General features: G+C 39.8%; 1 protein-coding gene across 1 annotated transcript in view; it reads left to right on the forward strand.

Annotated features, from left to right (window-relative positions):
* Window positions 1-9,216: 9,216 nt before the first annotated feature.
* LOC124118066 (probable G-protein coupled receptor 83) overlaps window positions 9,217-14,913 on the forward strand; it is a 74,583-nt gene continuing 68,886 nt past the window's right edge. Inside the window, exon 1 of the mRNA XM_048393522.1 lies at window positions 9,217-9,400. The gene's annotated coding sequence lies outside the window, so the exon portion shown is untranslated. The remainder of the gene's footprint in view (window positions 9,401-14,913) is intronic.

The following is a 14,913-nucleotide window of genomic DNA, read 5'->3' on the forward strand; positions in this document are numbered from 1 at the left end:
CTGTGGTAGGTTGAGGTAATTGTGCAGGAGAATTCGGATAAACGATCGGCGACACATTTCGCTAGGTATTTTTGAGCATCAGAATTGTCTGCTTTTGAGCTTTGAAAAAATAGTTTTGTGACGTTTGCTGATGAACAAAATGTTTCAGTTACCAATCTCCTCAAAGGACCTTAGGCGATGTATTACACTCTGAGCAGTTACAGTTCAATAAAAGACGAGATTTCTTGTCTTTAAAAAGGTTGAAGTCCAATGCATGTGATAGGCTTTTCTCTTTATTTTCGATTTTTCTCAGACGAAGACAACATGAGGACCATTTTAGCGATAACAATATTGGTGGGAGAAAATACGGAAATGGGGTAAATTGAAGCCTGTATTTAACGTGAGTGTGTCAATGTTGTTTTACGTTGCGTCACAAATATTCAAACTACACGTACATGTATATCTACGCCCAATGGAGTTTGTATGGACGGGCAATCGAGACTGGTTATTCTCTGGCGATAACGTTTTATACTTTCTTATAGACATGTTCGCTTATGACTTGGACTGAGTATATCTGTAGAGTTGCGATCAATGGGAATAGGAAGTTATATCTTGGCAATTGTATCCTTAAAGTGAGAAGAGTAATCCTACTTTGGAAAAGTATTAATTGAGTTGTGGGAATTGTGATTATATCGTGAGACATTTCTATAGGATTTTGAACAGTACGTCGTGCTGTAAACATCGATTTCATATCGAGTGTGACATATATAATTCACTATGTATTTCGCGTAGATTTTATTACTTCCATTTTGGTTGGACAAGCGTCTTACATTGACGAAAATGTAAAGTCATGACAAGTGTTGTCCTAAACAAACACGGGAAGTCAAAATAGGGAATTGCATCGGACATCATTTCGTTACTGATGCGTCACCTTTGTCCTCCATATGTCTAGCATCAAACATTTTGAAAGCTTCACTAACGCCTGGTATGCTGTAACACTGATCAAACAATTTTTTAAAAAGAGTCATGTGACCCTTTTGGAATCTTTGTAGAAAGAGCAAATATACCTCGAAGGTTGTGAAATGTAGACACCAAAAATCGGACCTGCTCGACATGAAGTGAAGGTTGACTGTTGGAAAGTTGAAGTCATCCCTTTTGTCATACAGTCTTGTGAGCTTTTTTTTGGCATTCTCAATCTTTAAGCATGAAACATGAGAGAGACATGATACTTTATTTCGGAACTTGGGGGCCAGTCCCATGGTACAATAGGCATAAGAATTCTTCTTGGCACGGTGAGAGGTTACATGATTTAGACACAAAGTGTCTGTAAGTCACAGGTAAGAATTAGCTTGAGCAATAATCTCATAACGTATGGTATTATGTTGCCTGTACATTACACAGGTTTAATAAATATGTAGCAATTTTTTGAACATGGTTAACATTGCTATTGTTCAATATCAGTGGACTAATGTACATGTATGTATGGACCAGTGCTAATGTATGGAGTTAATCTTCTATGAAAAATAAAGTTTCCTGGAAACAATCCAAACAATATATTCGATTGAATGGGGTGCCTTTAAATATACCCATTTTTGTCATTGATTTCAAATTGCTACCTTTGCAAAACATATTTGAGTTCACTTCGGATGACAATATCCAGGTAACTTTCAACATGTAGAGGGAGTGAGGATGGCTTTACGCCGCTTTTAACAAAATTTCAGCAATGTCACGGCGGGGGACACCAGAAATGGACTTCACACATTGTACCCACGTCGGGAATCGAATCCGGGTCTTCGGCGTGACGAGCGAACGCTTTAACCGCGCGCTAGGCTACCCGACCGCCCCAACATCTTAAAGACAATTTAATCTTTTACTCAGAGACATCTCGTTTAACTCAGAACACCAATTGTTTGTTTAAAGAAAAACAAAAACATTTTCTTGTTATCTGTCTCTTGTGATTCTAAGCATACCCAAATCCATACAAATATAGCATATTCTTTATCTTTAAAGCACAAGTATCTTTACCATTTTCTGTCATAGATTTTTTCATTTTTTTCAATTTGGGCTTATTATACAATCAAATATTCTGAACATGTATTCGATATTACTTTCCCTAAATTTCTTCTGAAATGCCAAAACGGACCCATCTACTTCTCTTGCTTGATTTCTTAAACAAAATGTTGCTTTCGTCCAAGAGAGGTTTGGTATAAACAACACACCTAAATATGCATAGATCTAAATAGGAAACAGTTGAAGCGGTTTCACTGGTCTCAATTATGTCTAGTTCAGGTGGGTAAATCAGTGGAAGGGGATTGGTTATTTCACCTTTATTGAACGATAAAAAGTGAAAGTAGAAACGTGTTTGATAGGCTAAAATGATACAGTCGATAAAACTGGAATATATTCGCAAAGTTTCAGATTTTATTTCTTTTACCGTCTTCATCTACTGTCACTTAATGATTAAATGTTTATATGGACATTAACGTATGGGACATTATCGTCGTTATGGTACAGACATTTACAGAGTTAAATCAAATAGACTTTTATGACGAATACTAGTATTTCATAACCACTTCCACTCCATCTTTAGTTTAACTCCCGAGACGCATCATGGACTAAATGTTATTATTTACTGCTGCCTCGTGTAGTAGTGTATACATTTTTTTATTGATACTATATGACGTTTATTATTTTAACACTCATTTTTCAGAGATTCCTACATTTAATGTGACAATATAATTCTCAGAGAGTATGCTGTTTGTACCGACAGTGTTTGATATGTGTTTATTTTAAGAAGCATATCGATTGTAATACTTCAAATATGGTAATAGACAATTACTGGAATTACCGATTTCCATACATTGACCACCACAAATACATATATCATACGTGTATTATTAATGATACATTGTAGACTCCGTGTATATTAATATCTGTTTTGAAGGTGAAGTCTAGAGTCAAAATTATTACACGTGTATATATGGCGACGTGCATGCGTGCATGCTTGTGTGTGTGTGTGTGCGCGCGTGCGTGCTTGTGTGTGTGTGCGTGCGTGCTTGTGTGTGCGTGTGTGTGCGTGCGTGCGTGCGTGCGTGCGTGCCATGAGTCCTGAATGAGCAAAATATCAAACATACTTCCAGAACTTGAACAAGACATTTACAATCATTATGCTCTGATGGCTAAAATGACTCCTTGCATTAAATGCTTATTATCCTCGGAGGCAACCAAACAAAAAGTGTGGATCGAAGACTGAAAAGCTCGACGGATGCGCCTTGTGATAAAAAACGTAGCTTAAGCTCTTTTCTTAAAAGTATTTCCGACTTGCCTTCCTGTAGATGTAGGTCATCCACGCGAGAAGAAAGAGTACTTGATGTGAATCTTTTGTGTCGTTAGCAACTATGAGTGCTGTTTAAATGTGTTCTGCATGTCCTCAATGACTGCATAATGTTCAATACCTTTCAGAATGATCACAAAGAAGCAAATGGTGTATAAAGTTTGAGAAATCTGATTAAAGGCTTCAACAATAATAATACTTTCACTTTCACAAAAATGTATTTCTTGTGTTCTGGATTTGCGAGTGTAATTGGATATTTGATGTTACCGCGCATATTATGCGAGGCATAATTTCAGTTTGCAATATTGAAATTAATTCTTGACTCTGAAGAAATGGAAATCTTTAGAACCTTTATGGTATGCTTGTTTAGTCTAAATGTGAGGCGTACATGCACGTGTATGGCTTCCTGTAATAGTGCCGGTTTTATAGTGCTTGTCGACTTAGATACCATGCAACAGTATACCTTGGATACCCCTCTGAGACACAACAATCTGGCTCCGAGCCGACCTGTTCGTATGTTATCCCCTTAATGCTTAGAACCAGGCAGGGTAAAATACGCCATGATCTTTCAATGATTTTGGTTTGACGCGGCAAGGGGATCGACCCACCGACCATTAGCTCTCCGAACCCAAAGAATCAGAAAAGAGTTTGCATAATATATATATATATAAATAATATATATATATATAAAAATAATATATATATATATATATATATATGTGTGTGTGTGTGTGTGTGTGTGTGTGTGTGTGTGTGTGTGTGTGTGTGTGTGTGTGTGTGTGTGTGGCTGCTTGTACTAGAATGGACTAATGCCGAGTTTGCAGTGGAAGCTCACTGAGATACCATGCCGCAGTTTAACACGGGTACCCCAATCAGACGAAGTATATTGACTCCGAGCCGATCAGTCCTTGTTTTAGTCCCTTAATAATGAGCACCAGGTAGACGCTTTACCACTACAGTGAGTGAGTGAGTTGGGTTTAACGCCGCTTTTAACAGTATTACAGTTTTATCACGGCGTGTCAGCTCATCGCGAGAGGAAAGCCTGAATTGATGCAGGTCTCAGACGTTTACCACTTCGGTGAAACCCACGAACCCGGGTATGGTGCTAGCAAACTTAGAAACATAATTGGGGCGAACCGGGATTTGAACCAATTCGAACCGGTGCCCCATTTACCACTAGACCACGAAGACTTGAAGAATGCATCAATATGAACATTATACCGATGGAGATATATGACAGATTCACACATTTTCAATTAGACTGATCAGGTTGAAATGTATTTGCATTTGGTATTTAGGACAACCAAATGAGTTCGAGAGAACCGACACATCCATGTAAACTTATCAGGGGTCAAATAGGGACCCTATTCCAGCTATATGACGGAAGCCTGCAAATATTCGAGTCTGGACCTGATAATCCAGCGATTAATATTGTCACCAATGATCCACACAATCGGCGTTCAATGACACACAATCAACCAAGACACCGGGCAGGACCGTCCGGTCTATTTGGTGGCGTCCTATCACAAACACAGGTTCTATTTTACCCCGAAATCCCCACAGGATATTAGAATACTTAATCAAGGTTGTCAATACTGAATTTAAAATAATATGATACTGTGTTACAATTATCAGTAATGCTTGCCTTAACTGGAAAGTAAATTGTACCCATTACAAATGCCATAAATTTACACTGACTATTTTAGGTAAAGTGTAAAACGACGAGCCGATTCATGAAGCTATACTCTTCATTTATTTTAAAAGTTACATTGATTTCACTAAGGGTGGGCACAACAAAAAGAAAACAACTAACTGGAAATGTGGCACAGTCCTAATCATGCCATATGTACCCTTGGTCCGTCAGTATGTCCTCGACAGGGGCATATTTTGCTCGACAGTGTATCCTCGGGCTGTCGATGTATCCGTGACAGTTGTATCTTCGGTCCGTTTAGGATATCCTCTCTCCAACGGTGTATCCTTGACAGGTGTATCCTCGTACGATGGTGATTCTTTGATAGGTGTATCCTCGGACGATGGTGACTCTTTGACAGGTGTATCCTCGGACGTCTGTGTATCTTTGACTAGTATCCTCGGACGTTGCTGATTTTTTGAAGGTGTACCCTCGGACTTTGGTGATTCTTTGATAGGCGTATCCTCGGACGTCGGTGTATCTTTGACAGGTGTATCCTCGGACGTCGGTGTATCTTTGACAGGTGAATCACCGAACGTTGGTGTATCTTTGACAAGTGTATCCTCGGACGTTGCTGATTTTTTTAAGGTGTTTCCTCGGACTTTGGTTACTCTTTGACAGGTGTATCCTCGGACGATGGTGATTCTTTGACAGGTGTATCCTCGGACTTTGGTGTATCTTTGACAGTTGTATCCACGGACGTTGGTCATTCTTTGACAGGTGTAACCTCGGACGTTGGTGATTTTTTTGACAGGTGTATCCTCGGACGATTTTGATTCTTTGACAGATATCCTCAGACGTCGGTGTGTTATGTCGAGCCGTCGGCTAATCCTTGACCAGTACCTTCGGGACGTCAGGGTGTCGGTGAACCCCTTGGTGTAACATGAAGCCATCAGTTTATCCTTCGGCTGTCGGTGATATGAAGCAGTTCAAAGGACCCGCAAATGGGCGGAAATGCCACTGACAGAAATGGTATTGCCCTGCACGTAAACTGCGATCAACTGAATGAATCCCTCACAAGTTTGGGTTCATGAAATTCTCAAAAGGACACATTTTGCATCCGTAAATAACTTGTTAAAAGCTTAGTGTCAGTTTGAGTTTCAATTTCAGTCGGAATTCAAATGACGATGACAATAAAAGATCACCAACATCCAATTGGAAAAACACTAATTGAAAAATTGCTTTTTTAAAAATAAAAAAAATACTGAGGGAGAACTACCATGTTGCAATGATATATTTCAACGCGTTGATTTGATTCATGTTATATATAAAAATGTTGTCAAGGTGTTCAAACCGTTTTATCTGATGATAATACTTTGATAATAACTATCCTAATCTCCGTTATCATCATTATCATCATCATCGCCATTTTCATCATCATATAATAATATCATAGGCAATGGTACTTTGCTCATTATGTCAACCTCTGGCTTGTCTTGCTCAGACTCGGCAATTAACCGAATATCGCTTATTAAAAAAGAAATAAGAAACGAATCGGTTCGGTTTGGCTAAACATATAATTCAAATCACCAAGGTCGCTCAACAAGTTGGTCAGTTATGAAACCAGCAACGTCTTCACTGCTAGCACGAATTCATACCCATCATGACTGCCATGACACTTTGTTTCCTGAATGGATTAGCTTGTCCTACCCTATCGGAAACGACCATCATAGGTTGACGGCCGTAGCGAATATAGCCATTTTCGATGTCCATATACTGTATTTTCGTCTTAAAATGATTCAGAGTATTTCCTGAGATGATAGCGAAGCCGTGGATAATGTACAGAAAGACGATTTAGCTTAATGTTGGCTGTCATGAACAATCTAACGAGACAGTTGTTAAATGTAAATCGGAAGTTCTCTTGAGTACATTAGGTTCATAATTTGACATTAAAACTCAAAGAAGAACATTCAGAAAAATGGTAATTCCACAGATATATATCCTGTCTGGCGAACGACAGTGAATAACAACTAACAGCACATTTCCAGGTGCAAGGGGGTGATGTGATGTGGGCTTTAGCGCCGCATTCAAGATTATTGCAGGTATGTAGCGACGTGCATGCACGTGTGTGTGTATGTGTGTGTGCTTGTACTAGTATAGATTAATGCCAAGTTTACAGTGCAAGCCCACTGAAATACCACTGCCGCAGTTTAACATGATTATCCCACTCAGGCACAGTATACTGACTCCAAACTGACCATACCTTGTTTTAGCCCCTAAATGCCGAGCGCCAGGCAGGGTAATAACAAATGCCATCTGTTAACGTCACTTGGTATGACGCGGCCGCGGATCGACACCATGACCTTCCGGTTTCCGGATAGACGCTCTAACCACTGAAGCGGTCCCCTTGTGCAAAGGGGGTCGTTGGAGTAGCCTAGTGGTTAAAGCGCCCACTCGTCACCCCCGATGCCGTGGCTTGACTCCCAGCATGGCCACGATGGGTGAAGATCATTCCCGGTGCCCCCCCCCCCCCCCCCCCCTAACGCCTCTCCCAACTTGTCGGTGAAATCCTCGAGAAAACAAGATGCGACGCTGGCCGTCACTAAACTCCTATACGAGTCTCTGTTCAGTCGCAGATTCGCCCTGATTATGTTTCTTGATTTGTCAGCACCAGTTCCGTTTTCTGGCTATTTCCCGTGGGTTTTATAAAATTGGCAAACGTTTCGGTCTGCATCACTTCCATCTTTTTCCTCACATGAATTGGGTCTTCAGCAACCCATGCTTGTCGTAAGAGGCAACACACGGGATCGGGTGGTCAGGCTCGGTGTAGATGCATGTCATGGTATCCAAATTGTATAGATCGATGTTCATGAATGTCAGTCACTAGATTGTCTGGTCCAGACTTTATTATTCACAGACAGCCTTTATATATATAGCCGAAAAATTGCTGAGTTCGGTGTTAAACATCAAACAAGCAAACACATTTTCCACATGAAGCTGTCACGCCGATACATAACTGAAATTCTGTTCAAAGTGGCGTTGAGCCAAACTCAGACACGACAAAGTTTTATAACTTCTGAGAACGACGTAAAGAAATGTCGAAACAATTCATTTTGATTTTCACACTGATTGCATAATTCCAGTTTGATATTTCACACCTGTTTTGTTTCACATGCCATGTTTCTGCGGCGTTCAGAAAGTCATCCCCTTGATGAAAGGGGCACTATTGGTCAATTATTTTTTCGAAGCGGCACGTCATATAAGCGCATATATAAGAGAACATATCATCTGACGTCGTTTGAAAAATTGGTTGGGTTTGACAGTGTCTTATTAGGACTAGCCATTTGATGACTCGAAGTTGCGGAATCTCTAACTATGGAGAGGTAACCGGTAATTCCTCATTACCTCGTTGGGGCGGGCGGTATTGCGTTTGTTCATCTCGTCAAAGCCCCAGGTTCGATTCCCCACACTGGTAAACAGTAGTGCCCATCGTTGGTGCATCCACCGTGGTAACTGGTATATTTGGTATAATTTAACTAACACCTGTGTAGCTCATTCAACTTAAGCTATTTTCAGAATATGTAAATAGTGTTGCAGTTAGTTGTTGTTTTCATATAGAAACATTTTATCACCGGTCTCGCAAAATGATCATTCCAAGCTGAAAAAGAAATGAACTCTTATTCTAAACTTGGTTTAGTGACATATTGTATCAAAATTTTGATTGCGCTGGTTTGTGAATTTGCATCACTGATAATATATAAACACCATTTAAAAAAAATAAAATATTTTTTTAAAACGATATGAAAGGCTGAACAGTTTTTGAGTATAAACATATTTTCTCTATTGAAACAATGTGTGTGGTGAAACAATGCTATTTATAAAATATGTTTTCATCCGCTGTCTTGATTTATCTGGAACATAAATGAAAAAGTTTAAAGAACGGATCTTAAACGGTTCTATTCATTGTTTGAACACAAAACGTGTTGCCACGCACCCAAATCAAATCAAATCCGTCATAAGCATTCGCTAGCTTTCACTGTTATACTTCCTAGATGCACGACTGATAAAGCAGGCAAATCCCTTCATGCCTCCTTCTCTCCTCCTCTCACAGGATGCTGAGGTACAGCAGCCAATAGTCACTCTCATTGTCATTTCACCAGTAATCTTCAATCTAACCTGATCGCAACCACTGGGTCATTTCAAACGAATTTCTCGGTAATAGATAGTGGGGAATCGCACTATCAAGTCACGGCAAATCTCGCCAAATCTCAAAGTTTCGAGTGTTTGTCAGGACGAGCAATGCGACAGCTGTTTGTGCCGGTAACTAAGTTCCCCGTGCCTCTCGATGAGAAAATCAATTTGGATCGTATAGGAGTTTAGTGACGGCCAGCGTCGCATCTTGTTTTCTCGAGGATTTCACCGACAAGTTGGGAGAGGCGTTATCGGCTACAAGAAAGGTACGTTGTATTGTTATAAAACGAATTCATCTTGCTTTGAAAGTTGAAGCAACGTTATTTTCTTGACGTCGTGGGTCGTTCTTGTGTTGCCAATGTGGAACTACTAATAACTTATGTTTTAGTTATGTTTAAGCTATAATAATAGTAGAATTGTACTTGTACACTATCAACTGATTAATATCAAGATGTAAAGGTGTCCACATCTTGGCATTTTGAATCATCTTTCATTGCTAAAACTTGAATACTTGTAGTATATATACTGACATGCTAACTGGAATACTGTGGAATACGACGTGAAACCCAACTCACTCACTCTCTAACTCACTCCTACATACATACTAACGAATATTATTAACGTTAACCTTTTGATATACGTTACGGTACCATCTGTATCAGGGTTTATTCATTTCAAAAGATAACAATGAAATACACCCATCTTTTGAAGTTTCGTTAAAAAAAAGTTAAATGTTGAAATTGTATTTGGATATCCTCAACGATATGCATGTCTGAAATATATTTTGTTCGGCTTTTATATGATCTATAATAAATAGAAACTCATCTGACCGAAAGCGAAAGTGTCTTTGATGAAGACGAGAACAACAACAGAATCATCCAATGTTCAAGCCGTGTGCCTGCATTATATTGTCTATCACGTACTGCAAATTAGTAGCGGCGCAGAGTTAAGCATCCCAATTATCCATTGAACACAATTCATCTGACTTTGCTCAAAGCTAGAATCAGTCACGTGGGAAACAGGAATATTTCGTCAGACCCATACAGTAAGGAAAAATGAATCGTGCAATAAGAGAATGTTTATATGTACATATGCCCCTACCAAGAACACCTAATTACAGATGCTTATATCTTTGATGGAAGTTATATAAACCTGAATACTACATGTACTGACACATGAACCTACCAAGAACACTTAATCTCAGACACCCGTAAAGATCCGGGTTAGAATAGGTCTTCAGCAACCCATGTTTCAGCAACTTGATTATTTACAGACCGCCGTCATATAGCTGCAATATTGCTGAGCTTGCGGTTAAACGAACAAACAAACAAAGTTAATCGCAGATGCTTCTGTCTTTGTTGGAAGTTGAATAATGAATACTTTATGTACTTGCGTATACCTACACATATGTACCGTCCAGGAGCACCTAATCACAGTTGCTCTATCTTTGCTGAAAGTATTACACGCTTCTGATTTAATTAATCCGATGACAGACTAAGATTAAATATCAGATATGAAAAAAAGTCCAAGGATTTCATTATTAAATCTTCCATGTTCTTGTAGTTGTAATACTGGGTTGTCTGATCACATATTTGACGACTTGACTGAGGGGTGGAATATTAGTGTAAACTCTCTCCCGTGTTTGATCTCTCCAGATCAATGTTTACTGGATCAATGGGCGGCACAGCCTTTACCCCGTCAAGTAGTTGTGGAGGGTTTACATAGCTATACCTAGTGTCCTTGGAAAACCGTGCATCATTACAGAGGGTAGGGATAGTTCTTAAATAAGTGTAGGGTCTGTATGCCTGTAATTTGTTAGCAGTCCTATCACATTTACTTTGTGTCATGTTCAGTACCATTAAGGTACTGTTTAACCCCATGACTCACAAACGAACGGGACCGGAGTGAGATATATTTCGGATTAATGAATCGTTGCTGCGTAGTAATGCCCCTTTTGTTACAGTACACACACGTGTATAACAGTAAGTGGGTTTTACGGACAAACGGGATCTGGATTAACGGGGGTTCATAGCTTACAGGGACTTGATAATTCCAACTCCTTTAATTTGGACTATCGTTTAGGGTGATGCAAGATTATGGTTCTGATATAATCCTTTTCTGATCCCGTCACTCCGCTTGTCTCGAAAAAGGGATAACTCGATATATTGCAATGATCCCCATGACGATGTTTAACTGTATATGGATATGATTGTGCGTGTGCGTTTTCGTTTGTGCTCGTGCGCGTGTTCGTTCTTTAAAAAAGCATATCTGCTTCACTATGTTATTATCATTGTTTGTTGTTCAACGCCGCACTCAACACTATTCCAACTATATGACGGCGGTCTGTATAATAATCGAGTCCGCACCAGACAATTCAGTGATTGGCATCATTCGCATCGATCTCCGCAATTTGGATACGATGACATGCATCAACGAAGTCAGCGAGCCTGACCACCCGAACCCGTTTGTCGCCTCTTACGACAAGCATGCTTCACTATGTTTTTTTTTAGTTCAATACATATACAGTTTGGATGTAAGCTAAAGGGTGACTGAATGTGTTTCACACTGACTTTACAAGGAAAAGGGAAAGATCGTTTGGCGTTTTATTGCGATTTGCTTTTACAAACGATCTGTCACACAAACTATCTTGAGTTGAGCCTTGCTTCTTTAAAATATAATTCTGACATAGGAATATATGAATTGGATATTAATAGTGTGCTAGAAGGTATGATAACAATATTGCATGATCGCTTGAAATGTTTTATTAAAGCATCAATCATAGTGTTATCGGTAACGAGAGGCGGACAAATGACAGCCCAGATCCCGTAATCGTTTTCATTAACGACGACATGAATAGTACGACCGCACAAGACGGAACGTGTTGTACAGCAATATTCAGTCCAGGGAAAGGTTGGACGATTCATTTATTGGAACACATCATGCACACTGTGGGATGAAATTGGGTTGAACATCGCGATTGTTGCACTTATACGGCGACGTGCGTGCTTGCGTGCGTGCGTGCGTGCGTGCGTGCGTGCGTGCGTGCGTGCGTGCGTGCGTGGCTGCTTGTACTAGTCCGGACTAATGTTGATTTAATAGTGCTAACCCACTGAGATACCATGCCACAGTTTAACATGAATACCCCACTCAGACACAGTATATTGACTCCGAGACGACCACCCCCTAATGCTGAGCCCCGTAGTAACGTTTTTTAACGTCTTTTGGTACGTAGCGGCCGGGGATCGAACCACCGACCTTCCGCTCTACAGGCAGACACTCTATCAACAAGACCACCGAGGCGGTCTGCACACTGTTAATGGGGCGTGATGTTTATATCTTGCAAATATGTCATTCTAGAAACAGTTTCGATCAGTTTTCAACTTCACTTGAAGACGTTTTGAAGAATCAAGTTCTATGCAAGCATTGCTGCCAACAGAAGACATATTGGCGAATAACCTCCGACAACCACAGAGTTATCTGCCCTGAGTATTTAGCGCTGCATTCAGCAATATCCCAGCCTTAACACAGTGACATTGATATAAGTGAGTCTGGACAGGCATGCTAGTGACTGAAATCATGAGCAAACGTGTACTGTATCGGGGTGCGATGACTCGCAGTCAGCCAAGTCGCAGAACCCGATCCCTAGTTGGGCTCTCACGGCGAGCAAGAGATAAGGGTTCTACTCGTATCCGCAATCCGAACAGTGAGTGAGTGAGTGAGTTGGGTTTAACGCCGCTTTTAACAGTATTCCAGTTATATCGCAGCGTGTCAGCTTAATGTGGGAGGAAAGCCCGAAGTGATGCAGGTCTCAGACCACGGTGAACCCACGAGCACGGGTATGGTGCTGACAAACCTAGAAACATAATCGGGGCGAACCGGTATTCGAACCCACAATCATAGGTTTCTGGCATCTCTGCACAGCGAATCGCGGCGCCTTAGACGACTGGGCCACCCGTGTCCCCAAATCCGAACAGAATTGACTTACAAACCGATTTGGACTGAGGAGATTAAGTCAGGTGTGCGTTCGTGCGTGCGTGCGTGTCTGTGTGTATCTTTGCGTGTGCGTGCATGTGTGTGTTTTGTTTTTTTGTTTCTTTTTTTCCGAGTAAATTATTCTATAGGGCCCATAAAAAGACAACGCATGGCCAACTGTTGTTGTGACGACGTGACATGAGCAATTCCGGGGTGTCATTAACTCTATATAGTGGATGACGTCATGTTCAATTATATCAACAATGAAAAGATATGTCGTTATCTTGCTAATGCACGCACTGTGAACAATTTCAACACAAACAGAATTGGTGTGATTTAGGCAATCATCGTGAAGCTAAAATTACGTTCCTCATTAAAACATTGCATATTCTTTTCTTATATACTTGACCCAATTGTTATTTATACCAATCACTGCGGGAATACGACGGCAAGGGTGAGTACGTCAGTTAATAGACCCGTGAAGATTCCGGGGTAGAATGGGTCTGCTGCAGCGTTGATGATTGGGCCTGACCAGCCCACGAGTCCACGAGACCTGTGAAGATCCGGGTTAAAAAAGGTCTTTAGCAACCCATGCTTTCCCGTAAAAGGCGACTATGCTTGTCGTAAGAGGCGACTAACGGGATCGGGTGGTCAGGCTCACTGACTTGGTTGATGCACGTCATCGATCCAAATTGCGTGGATCGTCGTTCATGATGTCAATCACTGGATTGTCTGGTCCAGACTCGATTATTTACAGACCGTCGTCATATAGCTGGAATATTGCTGAGTGCGGCATTAAACAACAAGTAAACAAAACAAACAAAACGTCAGTTAAAATGTTTGAATGTGCAAATATGCAATATATAGTGACTACGGGTTGGAATGTGTAACATATTTTCATTGTACACATTGGAACATGTAACATATTTCTATTGTACATTTGAATTTGTAATATTATTTAATTGCACAGATTGGAATCTGTAACATATTTGTTTTGTACAGGTTGGAATCTGTAAAATATTTCTATTGTACAGATTGGAAATATGTATCCTTTTTATCGTACATATTGGAATCTGTAAAGTTATCAAATTGTACGGATTGGAATCTGCAACATTTCTATTGTACATATTTGAATCTGTAAGATTATTTAATTGTACAGATTGGAATATGTAACATATTTCTACTGTACAGATTGGAATCTGTGACATTATTTAATTGTACAGGTTGGAATCTGTAACATATTTCTATTGTACAGATTGGAAATATGTATCCTTTTTATCGTACATATTTGAATCTGTAAGATTATTTAATTGTACAGATTGGAATATGTAACATATTTCTACTGTACAGATTGGAATCTGTGACATTATTTAATTGTACAGTTTGGAATCTGTAACATATTTCTGTTGTACAGAGTGGAAACTGTAACATATGTCTGTTGTACAGATTGTAATCTGTAACATATGTCTGTTGTACAGATTGGAATATGTAACATATTTCTACTGTACAGATTGGAATCTGTAATGTATGTCTGTTGTGCAAAATGGAATCTATAAAAATATTTGATTCGATAGAATGGAATCTGTAACACATTTGAAGTCTAAGTTTACAGACCAGTAAATATAAAAACTATTTCGATTTTACAAATATCGATTTCGATTGAAAAAAATCTGATCTGCAAATAAATCGATTGAACAGATTACAATCTGTAACAAATACCGAGTGTAAAGATCACAACAAAGTGTGTTAGTTTGTTGGCGTTAGTGTATCTCCATGCGTAATATGTAAGTCAGTTACTGATTTTGTG

The sequence above is a fragment of the Haliotis rufescens genome, unplaced genomic scaffold, assembly GCF_023055435.1.
Source record: "Haliotis rufescens isolate VD_foot unplaced genomic scaffold, xgHalRufe1.0.p SCAF_12, whole genome shotgun sequence".
NCBI classification, from domain to species: Eukaryota; Metazoa; Mollusca; class Gastropoda; order Lepetellida; family Haliotidae; genus Haliotis; species Haliotis rufescens.